We start from the raw sequence: 11,765 nt of genomic DNA, 5'->3' as shown, positions 1-11,765 counted from the left end.
GATTTGTGGGGTTTGCTGACATGAAATCATTTGCATTTTCTCTACAAACCTTGTGCAAACAACTAGAAAGCTGCACTGATTCATGTTAAGCAGGCATTCACCAGTCAGAAAACACACAAACTTCCCATTTGGACACAAACATCTCTACTTCCATGTAGTAGCTTCTGGTGCAGGAGCCTGCAGATCCCATGCGGATGAAGCCACTATGTTAGCCCTGCTCCGATCTGTCCTGCTGCAAGGTGCACCTGCCTGATGTCTTACCTGGAGCTGAGAGGGCGATGTGGCTCCCTGCCTCCAGGTTCCATCACTCTGTGGGTATGTCACACCCGGACACCTAAGAGGGGCTGCAATTGGGAAGCAGGTGACAGCAAAACCATTGCTTGGAAATAATTCAAGAAGAAAAGTGGCTTGGTCCGACCTGGGGGAACTGTCAATGATCGAGTGTGTTTTTAACATAGTTTCACTGTTTGGGGGCAAAACTAGCAGCACAAGGCCCCCAGTGGCCAAGGAGAAGCCTGCTGTGCCTGCTCTGAGCAGGTGGAAGCTTTGGCAGAAAGCACTCTGCAAAGTGTCTGCTTCTCTCTGGAAGCTAATCAGCCTCCTCTGCACACGGATTCCATTCTGCTAGGAGACCATTATCACCCTACAGCCCCCAAACAGTGGAGAGGCAGATTCCCACCAGGCTCAAATTAGCAAATCTCCAATGCGCAGGGTCTGAATTCACGACTGAACCCCAAACACATTTCTTTAGAGGCACCAGAAGAACGAAAGAGTGGTCTGGACATTTCTGGTAGCTCAGCTTCTGCAGCCTGTGCTTGAGCTGATCAGAATTCAAAAGATATTCCTACACCTCCCATTCTGCCAGTGGCATCTAAGCTAGCAGTGCCCGTGGTGCAGCCTGGCTGTACAATAGGATTATCAATGCCCCAATTCGGCCCACAGTGTGTGCTGTGGATGGGAGCTCAGAGCACAAAGAATAAGAGTGGAAGAGGTGTTCCTTCAGCAGACCCAGCTATCGATGGGCCTCATCAGGCCAGGATGAAGCCCTCCCTGTGTGTGTGCAGGAGTCCCCAAGAGCTTGGTTTAACATTTGGTCGTGATATGCGCAGATGAAGGGCCATGTGGCTCGTGGTCATTAGACATGCACATAGAAGCCAGATATTATCCTAAGCTATTACACACATCATTTTACTAAATCCATCCCAAAGTGCCATGAAGACAGTATGTTCCTGTGCCTGTGTAAAGGATGAGAAACCGAGGCAAAGAGAAATTTGGCAATCTGCCCAGGACTCCAAGGTTGATCCTTAGCAGGGGCTGAGATTCAGACTCAAGCAGCCTCCCACAGCCCAGGCTTTCTAGGAAAGAAGGCCAAAGGATCAGAGTGTTGCTGAGGTGGTGGGGACACCTGGTGACCAAGGACTCGTCCATACTGGCCCTCTGTACACGCTCCCACTCTTCCCTTCTCTTTGGAATCACGTCTGTGACTGTGGAGCTGCACATATTCCCAAGAGGTGGCAACTCTGGATGCAGCAATCCTAATCCTTTAAACCCCAGTCTGTACGTCTCTACTCTCACTAGTAAATTTTGTCTCAACAAAAAAAAGAGGAGACTAAGTATGTTCTCTGCACCATTGATTGTCTTAATATTTTTCACCTTGATAAAATAGTCTTAGGGTAAGAAAAAAATAGAATTTCATAGAAGATAGTCTATTTTTTCTTTCCTGAAGAGTTAACTTAAATAATTCTGTGCATTCAGCGAATTCTGCCGCTTAACCTTTCCTCTGACTCTTCCAGCTCATTAATAAATACATTGAGATATGCTTGCCTTGGGACCAGTCCCTGAGGCATCTGACTTCTGACCTTTTTCCATGTTCAGAATTAGATGGGGCAAGAGTTTTGATTATCTAAGGAGCTAGGTGGTAAAATAGAAACACGCCCATGAGACCGCGGGTCCTGAGAGAGAATAGGGTTTCACGGGGATCTGGGAGGGTAGCGGGGCCATCTCAAGCTGAATCACCTGCTCTGTGGCTTCTGTGAAACCAGACAGGGTGGGAAGGACTCCAGCAAAGAGCCAGACCCCTCCCTGCACAAGAGCCAGCCCATAAGACGTCCTTACACCGTTGAGGGAAGATTCCCAGTGGCTCCAACTTCCAAGCCAAGACAGATCATAAGGTTCTGCCTCTGCTATGAGCCGGGAGTCCATGGGCCGAGTCCAGGGTGTGTCAGCCTCGACCACCTCCCTGGGGCCTTAGGAGAGACCACTTTTCCTTGGCACAGTCAGAGAAAAAGGCCCCCAAAAAAAAGAAAAAAAGAAAAGAAAAATGTAAAATGTAAAATGTCCAGGACAGGGAAGAGAGTGAAGCCTGTTGCACCCCATGCTCTTTATCCTGAGAGAAGTGTTCCTTTCACCCAACCAGACACAGCCTCATGCATCCCACAGCCGAGCCCCAGGCTGGTACTGAGGCTGGCAGCTGCCGCAGGCCTCAGCTTTGTGGGCCAGAGCACTGCACGCCGGATTGAAGCCCACCCACAGGTAGGGGAGCTGCGGGAGCTTCAGGACCCTTGGCTTCTCAACAAACTCCTGCTGCTGCTCCGAGGGGCTGGCCTGGGGCACCCAAGGCCACTCAGGCAGCTAAGGTGGGGCCAGGATCCTGGGCCCCTGGGCCCAGTGCAGTGCTCTTCCTTCTGTCAGCAAGACGAGGACCAGTCACTGCTGGACAAACTGATTTTGGAAAGAGAGGGCACCCTTGTGGACAATCACACATAAAGGTCCTGTCCCTGCCAGAGCCAGCCAGAGCCGCCTGGGGTGAGTCCACAAGGAGTGCAGCGTGAGGGCTGCAGCCTCTTCCCAGCAGGTCCCAGCACCCGCCTTTCTGCAAGTCCGCCTGCTTGCATTTGGGAAAGCACTCATAGGAAGCGACAGCCACACTGCATCTCAATAAAGAGGTGGGAGGGGAACGCCTTCCTGTTATGCACCTTCTCCCCAAAGCCTTCTGACTAAACACAGGGAATGAGTAGAGGGAGAGAGCCTGTTCCTGGGAGGCTCCTCTGCCCTCAGGGCAGCCTGGAAGCAGCCCCGCAGGGCTGAGCAGGACCAAGTTTTCTGACTTTTAGCAATAACCTGCTCACTGCCTGCGTTCCAGGCACCAGACACGGCATCTTGTGTAGCTCACCCTGGCCATCTCGGGGCCCAGGCAGCCACGGAGGAAAGTGGGCTGCAGTAGTCAAGGAAGTTAACTGGGGCCTGAAACTCCTGCCTCAGCTACACAAAGCTAGTTTATGTGTATTACCAACAAACCAAGTAAACTTTAGTGCAAGAAACATTATTTGAGATTAAAGAGGGCAGCACATAATAAAATAACAGGAAGATGTAAGCGTTCAAATCGTGCACGTACCTAATAATAGAACCTTAAAATATATGAAATAAATATCAGCAGAAGTTTTTTTAAAGTAGACAAATTGATCAATTTTCTTGGTGGGTTTGAATTCCAGTGAGTCCGACGTCCCACGGCTCTGCTGCCCCTTCCCTGCCTGTCAGGTGCCTGCTTCTCCCCTAACCTTTTCAGAACGAGGAAAGAGAGAGGATTTCTTTTATCCTTCCACTCACACCACTTCCAAAGATATTTTTCCATATCCTTGTCCTAGTTACTTCTTTACAGTTCCAGGAGCCAGCCGGGTCACCGCACGCCCTTCCCCCTGCTGGGAGGGGAGGCTTGTTCTTCTCTTCCCCCTCCCCAGCAGGGGAGCCCAGGCGGGTGCCGGAGCAGCCACTCCCCTGACTGCCACTCGGGAGGGAGGAGAGAAGGGCAGGCATAGGCTAGGGGTCGGGGGCCATCCAGAAACCCCTCCCGTCCTGCCCCGAGAATCACTGAAATGTGAGCTGCACATGGCATGGTGTGGCTGTGTCCTCAGAATCTGGGAAACGACAGACTGGCACTCCTATATGCCCTTGCTGAATGAGGATCTTATCAGGTACATGTGTTGAAAAACCTTTCCAGTATGAAACAATTTTTCAATGATTTGGTTACAATGTTTAAAAAGTGTAAGGCTGAATTGGCCAAGAAGGGGAGATCCTGAGGGAAAACCTACAATAAAGACAGGCAGTGAAGCGGAGCCTCCATCCAACCAGCTCAGGTGCCAGCGCCTGGTGACCGAGCCCTCGTCTCGGGGAAGCCGTGTCCAGACCTCCAGGCTGCCCGGGAGACTCCCACGTTAACCCACCCCATCCGTACAGGTGCCAGCGCCTGGTGACCGAGCCCTTGCCAGGGCAGGAGGCTGCCCAGGAGACCCCCAGGATCCCAGGAAAGCAGCGTCCTCGTTGTGGGCCAGGAGAAAATGCTCCACAAAGGAAGACAGGAAACATGCCCAGCACTAGGCGGAGGGAGAAGCCTCCTTGCAAAAGGAAGAACCACAGACCGTCCACATGTGATTTTGGAGTCAGTGTTCACACTACCTGTGTGAAAAAAAAAAAAAAGTGGTTTGAAGTGGTCCCTGGTGGGAAGTGGCCCCAGGCAGATGACAATGAGGAATGGAAAACCTCTGCAGGGACGCATTTCAAATCCAGTCCCGAAGAGACTCCATAGAAACGGATCAAAGGGACACATTCATATTCGGAAGCAGAAGCCCAGGAGGAAAGAGGCCCCCATGACTGAGGCTTACAGGAAAAAATGAAAACGGAAGGATCAGACTCCAGAAGACAAATGGTATTAGGATTATAGGACACGGGGTATCAATGTGTGTGTTCGATATGTTTAAATATAGTTTAAAAGTTTTAGTGTGCTCGCTGAAGGGTGTATTCAAATATTTTAAACTATGTTAAAGTTAGGATGGAAGGCTGAGCATTTCTAAAAATAACGAAGTGAGTTTGTAAATGAATAGAATAAACCTTTTAGAAATGAAAGACGCAGCGTTGAGGTTTGGAACACAATGTGTGGATTACAAAGTAGATTAGACACAATGGAAGAGGTGATAAATGGACTAGACGAGAGATTTGAAGGAATTATTCAAAAAACATCCCACAGAGGGAAAGCGTTTGGGCAACGTGAAAGTGAAGATGAAGAACACAGCGACTGAGGTAAGAAGAGCTGGGAAATGTATAGAGAGAGCCACAGGTGAGCTGAGAGAGAAGAGACATGCCCGATGCAGAGAGAGAATGACCAAACGTTTTCCAGAATTGATGCAAACCCCAAGCCCCAGCTTCTGCAAGTGTGGAGAATCCGCAGCCCAGCCCGTTTCCTGCGTTCTGTGGAGATGTGGTTCATCCTGAGCCCAGCCTGTTTCATTTCCTGCATTCTCTGGAGACATGCTTCGTGGCTTTCATCAAGGAAGCAGGGACACAGCCTTTGGGAGGCTCTGAGGAAGTCAGTGCTGAGGACGAGGCTCCTGGAGTCAAGAGGTAGCGGGCGCCACGCCAACAGCATCAGCGCTGCAGAGGCCAGGAGACCCACAGGGTCTCCTGCGAACAGGATCCCAAGGGCCCTGCCACTGTGAGTCACAACAGGGTGGTCACCTTTTTGTCATGTTGGGAGATATGAAATCAGCCAGGAATGGTGCACTTGATGATAAAGAACATGAAGAGGGATTTCTGGACCTGAACAGGAGGAAATGGTATCTGGACACTGGGAAGAATCCCCACACACAGAGATTCACCCAGTGGGTGTGGAAGGATCCCCAGCACACTGCTCAGAGAATCACCCAGTGGGTGTGGGAGGACCCCAGCACACTGCTCAGAGAATCACCCAGTGGGTGTGGAAGGACCCCAGCACACTGCTCAGAGAATCACCCAGTGGGTGTGGAAGGACCCCCAGGACACTGCTCAGAGAATCACCCAGTGGGTGTGGAAGGACCCCCAGGACACTGCTCAGAGAATCACCCAGTGGGTGTGGAAGGACCCCCAGGACACTGCTCAGAGAATCACCCAGTGGGTGTGGAAGGATCCCCCAGGACACTGCTCAGAGAATCACCCAATGGGTGTGGAAGGATCCCCACGAGCTGCTCAGAGATTCACCCAGTGGGTGTGGAAGGACCCCCCCAAAGGACACTGCTCAGAGAATCACCCAGTGGGTGTGGAGAATCACCCAGTGGGTGTGGAAGGACCCCCAGCACACTGCTCAGAGAATCACCCAGTGGGTGTGGAAGGACCCCCAGGACACTGCTCAGAGAATCTCCCAGGCAATGTGAAAATCACCCGTGGGTGTGGAGGGTCCGCCATTGCAGGACATCCAGGAGTGTGCTCAGAGAATCACCCAGTGAGTGTGGAAGGATCCCGACGAGCTGCTCAGAGAATCACCCAGTGGGTGTGGAAGGACCCCCATGCCCTGCTCAGAGAATCACCCAGTGGGTGTGTCCCTCTGCTCTCCTCCTCATTCTAGGTCTTCAGGGATAAATGATGACACCCTAGGTGGACCCCTGGATCTTCTGACACATTTTAAAATCAAATTATTTCTCTAGACAGGGGCCTCATGTAAAAGATTTGCACAGGATCTCACTAACACTGGGGGCAGCTCTACACACAACACTAGGAAAAGAAAGCTGCTGTATGTATATTAACAACAAACCAAGTATACTTTAGTGAAAGAAACATTATTTGAAATTAAAGAGGGCAGCACATGATAAAATAACAGAAAGTTGTAAGTTCTAATCGTTCATGTACCTAATAATAGAACCTTAAAATATATGAAATAAATATGAGCAGAATTTTTAAAAGTAGACAAATTAATCATCATGATGGTAGATTTTAATGTAGCTCTCTTAATAACAGATAGTGTAGCCAGATGAATACATACATCTGCAAGTACACAGAAGATACACACAAGAGGGTAATTAAGTTTACCTTTTAAATAAATGTTCAACACAGTACCCAACATCTGCAGAATATAAAGGCAAAGGCAAAATAAAGAGGTGAAGAGTTAAAAAAAAAAAAAACAAAAAAACAAAAACAGAGATTCACTCCAACAGACTCTCACTAACTAATGTTACAATGCAGTTCTAGAGAAAGAAAAAAAAATCATCCCAAGAGAAAAGTTAGATGCCTGCAAGAATAGTGAGCAAAGAAAGCACTACATATGGCAAAATACGAATCTGCCTTGATCTATGAACAAACAATAATGAAGGAATACTCTGTGTGGTTAAAAATTAAGACTAAAGTGCTGGACAAAAACAGCAATAAATTTGGAGAGAGATAAACAGACTTATTAAATTTTAACTGTCAAATTAAATATGCATGTTAGTATTTCTAGAATAAATAATGAATAAAATAGTTTGGCAAGTTAAAAAATCAGTATATAACTGTTATTTGCATTTCTGTAATACATGCAATAAAGGGAGCATACAGTGTAAAAATATATAATATTTACAATGGTAACAAAAAAGATAAGGGAGACGCCGAAGTGTAATCTAACCAAGAATGTGCAATTTATTTAAGATAAAGTTTTATAAGTTTATTGAATTGTCTAAAAACAAACTAAAAAGTGGGGAAATAGGCATTTTATGGATAGAAAGACTCAATATTTTAAAGCTGCCAATTTGTCCCAAATTTATATATAACTTTAATGCAATCAAATTTATATATAACTTTAATGCAATCAAAACAATCGAAAGGTTTTTTTTATAGAACTTGATATACTCATTCTCAAATACATTATGCAAGTGCAAAGGGTACAAATAGTTAATAAATTACACATTTTTCAGTAGGGAAAGAAAGGTCTTTTCAACAAATGGGATTAGACTAAAAATATGAGAATATAAGAAACAACAGGATTGAACCCCTACTTCATACCACATACAGACTGTAAAGCAAAATGTATCCTAGAACTAAAATTAAAAACTAAAATGTGTAAGTCTCTAGAAGAAAGCATGCTTGAAAATCTTCCCAACCTTGGAGCAGATAAAAATATCACAACACAGGGAAAGCCCGAACTGTAAAAAGAACAACGGATACATTAGCTTTCAACAAAATGTGGAGCTTCTCCCTTTGCAAGACGCTGCTTTGAAAACAAAAAAAGCAATGCACAAATCAAGAAGAAAAAAAGCTCGTAATTCAGATGTCTGACAAAGGGCCTGGCATATAGAAAGAACTCCTATAAATCAATAACAAAACCACTAACAACGCAATAAGAAAAGACTCGACTAGCTGTTTCACAAAATAAGGTATTCAAATGGCTAGTAAGTATATTAAAAGGTGCCAAACATTATTAGTCACCAGGAAAATTGCAAATTAAAAACCCCTGAAAAATGTCATTTCACACCCACAAGAATGGCTAAAATGTTAAAAAAACAAAACAAAACAAAACAAAGGACTGATGGTATCCAATACCAGTGAGGCTTGTGGAGTAACCAGAGCTCCTATACATTGCAGAGGAGAGAGTTACATTGTCCCAATATTTTGGAAAGCTGTTTGGCAGTTTCTTGTAACATTAAACTGCTGAACTTGCACCTGTCCTGTGATGAGCTCTTCTGCTCTGAGGTACTTAGCTCAGATGTATTAAAACATATGTCTGCAATAAAACTTGTACAAAATGTCTTAGCATATTTAGTATTAATAGACCCCAAATAATAACAGCCCGTAATAGTTTGCCAGAAATGTCGTAATAAAGTACCACAAACTGGGTGGCTTAAACAACAGGAATTTGTTTTCTAAGTTCTGAGGCTGAAAGTCCAAGGTCAAGGTGCCAGTAGGCTTTGTTTCTCCTGAGTCCTCTCTCCTTGGCTTCAGGTATCCATCTTCTCCCTTTATCTTCACACAGAATCCCCTCTGTGCATGCCTATGTGCTAATCTCTTCTACCTATGAGACACCTGTCATGTTAGACTAGGGCCCACCTTATTAACAACCTCATTTCAACTTTATCACCTGTGTACAGAACTTATCTCCAATTACATTAAATTCTGCAGTACTTTTGGTTGAGACTGCAATGTACAAATTTTGGGGGGAGACATAATTCAGTCCATAACACACCCCAAATATCTGTCAACAGGAAAATGGAGAAATGAATTGTCTTATGTTCAAACAGTGGAATACTACTCAGCAATAAAATAGTCTAAAGAGACACAGATTAGTATAACATTATGTTGAGTGAAAGAAGCCAGCCTGAAAGAATACATACTGAATTATTCCATTTTTATTAAATCCAAAAATAGGCAAAAGTCATCTGTATTTCTAGAAATTAGAACAGAGGTTGCTATGGGGAGGGGGATTGACTTTTCAGGGGGTGATGGGAGTTCTCCGTGTCTTGGTGGGATGGGGGTTACAGATGCATACATTTCTCAAAACTCACCAGTTTCCACTTCCAATCTCTGTCTTTCACTCTATGCAAACTTTATCTCACACAAACAAACATAGATATTTAACAGGGGAGACATTATCTGTTAACACTTAAAAGCATTAAACAAGTGTCTTATGCTTTTAAACATTAAACCTTGAAATTATTGCGGATTCACAAACAATTGTAAGAAATAATACAGAAAGATCTGGTGTATCCTCATCCAGTTTCCCCAGTGCAAAACTGTAGGATCACATCACCACCAGGATATTGGCATTAATATAGTCAAGAGAATGAAGGTTTCCATCCCCACAAGTTCCTGATGTTGTCTTTTATAGCCACGTCCACTTCAGTCCCACCCCCATGCCCTCCTTAACCCCCAGCGAATACTAATCTGTTCTTCATTTCTATACTTTGATGATTTCAAGAATGCTATATAAATGGAATAATGCAGAATGTAACCTTTTCAGTTTTACACTCAGTATCATTCTCTGGAGTTTAATCCAAGTGTTTTCATACATCACGGGTTTCTTCTTTTTTTATTACTAAGAATTCCACAGTAAGGATACACCACGGTTTAAACCTTTATCTTTTGAAAGACATCTGGATTGTTTTGAGTTTTTGGCTATGATGAGTAATGTGTTTATAAACATTTCTACACATTTTTATATGAACATTAAATTTTCTTTTCCCTGGGGAAAATGTCTAGAAGAGCGACTTCTTGGTTGTATGATAGTCACATGTTCAGTTTTGTAAGAAACTGACAGATTGCTTTCTAGAGTGGCTGTACCGTTTTGCGTTCCCACCAGCGATGTATGAGAGAGCGTTTCTCCTCAACCTCAGGTGCATTGAGTGTTGTCACTGTTTCAAGCCATTCTGATGGATATGCAGTGCTTTCTCATTGTGGGTTGCATTTGCCTTTTCCTAATTTGTGATAATGTTGTACGTCTTTTCCTGTTGCCTCTCTGCCATCTTTATATCCTCTTTGGTGAAGTGTCTCTTTATACCTCCGTTCATTTTCTAAGATTATTTGACTAACTTTTGAGTCTTGAGTGTCCTCTATGTATTTCAGATAATAGTCCTTTGCAAGATATGATGTATGAATATTTTCTGAGTCTGAAGCTTGCTTTTTCATCCCCTGGAGTCTTTCACAGAGAAAAATATTTTAATTTTAATGCAGTCCATTTTATTCTTTTCCTTTTTTGACTCATACTTTTTGTGTCCAGTTTAGGAACTGCTTTCCTAGCCATATACCCAAAAGTTTACTCATATTTTTTTCCCTTTCTAACATTGTACATTAAATCCATAATTCATTTTGAATTAATTTTTGTGTAAAATGTGAGACGTAGGTCAAGGTCCAGTTTTGTTTCTTTTGCCTACCAAAGTCCAGTTGCCCCAGCGCATCTGTTGAAAACGCTCTTTCCCACATCGAATGGGTTTTGTACTTTTGTCAAAAATTAAGTAGGTAGGTGGAAATAATCAAGTGTTTATCAGATGAAAACGTAGGTGGAAGGCGGTGGGAGCAACCAAACGTTCGTCGGATGATGAATGGATGAGCAAAATGTGTTATAGCCATACCTGGAGTATTATTTAGCCCTGAAAATACTAAAGTACTGATACATATTACAACATGGATAAACCTTGGAAACATTCTACATTTCACTAAGTGAAAGAAGCCAGTCACAGAAGAGCACATGGGATTCCATTTATCTAAAATGTCAGGGCAAATCTGTAATGTTTGCTTAGGGATAGCAGGGATGTGGTAATGGGAATTGACAGCTAAATGGTTAGGGACTTCTTTTTGAGATGATGAAAATTGTCTAAAATTGATTGTAGCGATGGCCGCACATATCTGTCAATATATTAAAAACTTAGGGATTATACATTTTAAATGAGTTGCATGGTGTATCTCAATAAAGCTGTTAAAAAAATCAGTCGGGGAAATCTCTGTGTATCTAGTTTGGAGATCTCTTTCGTTTCATTGATTCAATACCACACTGCTGACTTCTGTAACTATATAATTATAATAAATCTTAAAATCGGATACAATGATTCCTCCCACTTTCTTCTCTTTTAAATATTATTTTAGTTATTTCCCTTATCCTTTCCATATAAATTTTAGACTCATCTTACGTGTATCTATGAAAATCTTGTTGAAATTTTAATATGAATTACATTAAACATGTATATCAATTTGGAGAGGCTTGATATCTTCATTATGTTAAGTCTCCCAATCACTGAACATGGTTACTTAGATCTTTGTTTTATTTCTCTAATCAGCATCGTATAGTTTTCAACGTACAAGTCCTGTTCATGTTTTCTTTAATTTGTCCTTAAATATTTTTTAATTTAATTTAATTTAATTTTTTTTTAGATGGAGTCTTGCTCTGTCGCCCAGGCTGGAGTGCAGTGGTGCGATCCCGGCTCACTGCAAGTTCCACCTCTGGGTTCATGCCACCCTTCTGCCTCAGCCTCCCAAGTAGCTGGGACTACAGGCACCCGCCACCA

Source organism: Hylobates moloch, unplaced genomic scaffold, assembly GCF_009828535.3.
Source record: "Hylobates moloch isolate HMO894 unplaced genomic scaffold, HMol_V3 SCAFFOLD_3, whole genome shotgun sequence".
Taxonomy (NCBI): Eukaryota; Metazoa; Chordata; class Mammalia; order Primates; family Hylobatidae; genus Hylobates; species Hylobates moloch.
This window is presented reverse-complemented; position numbering follows the sequence as displayed.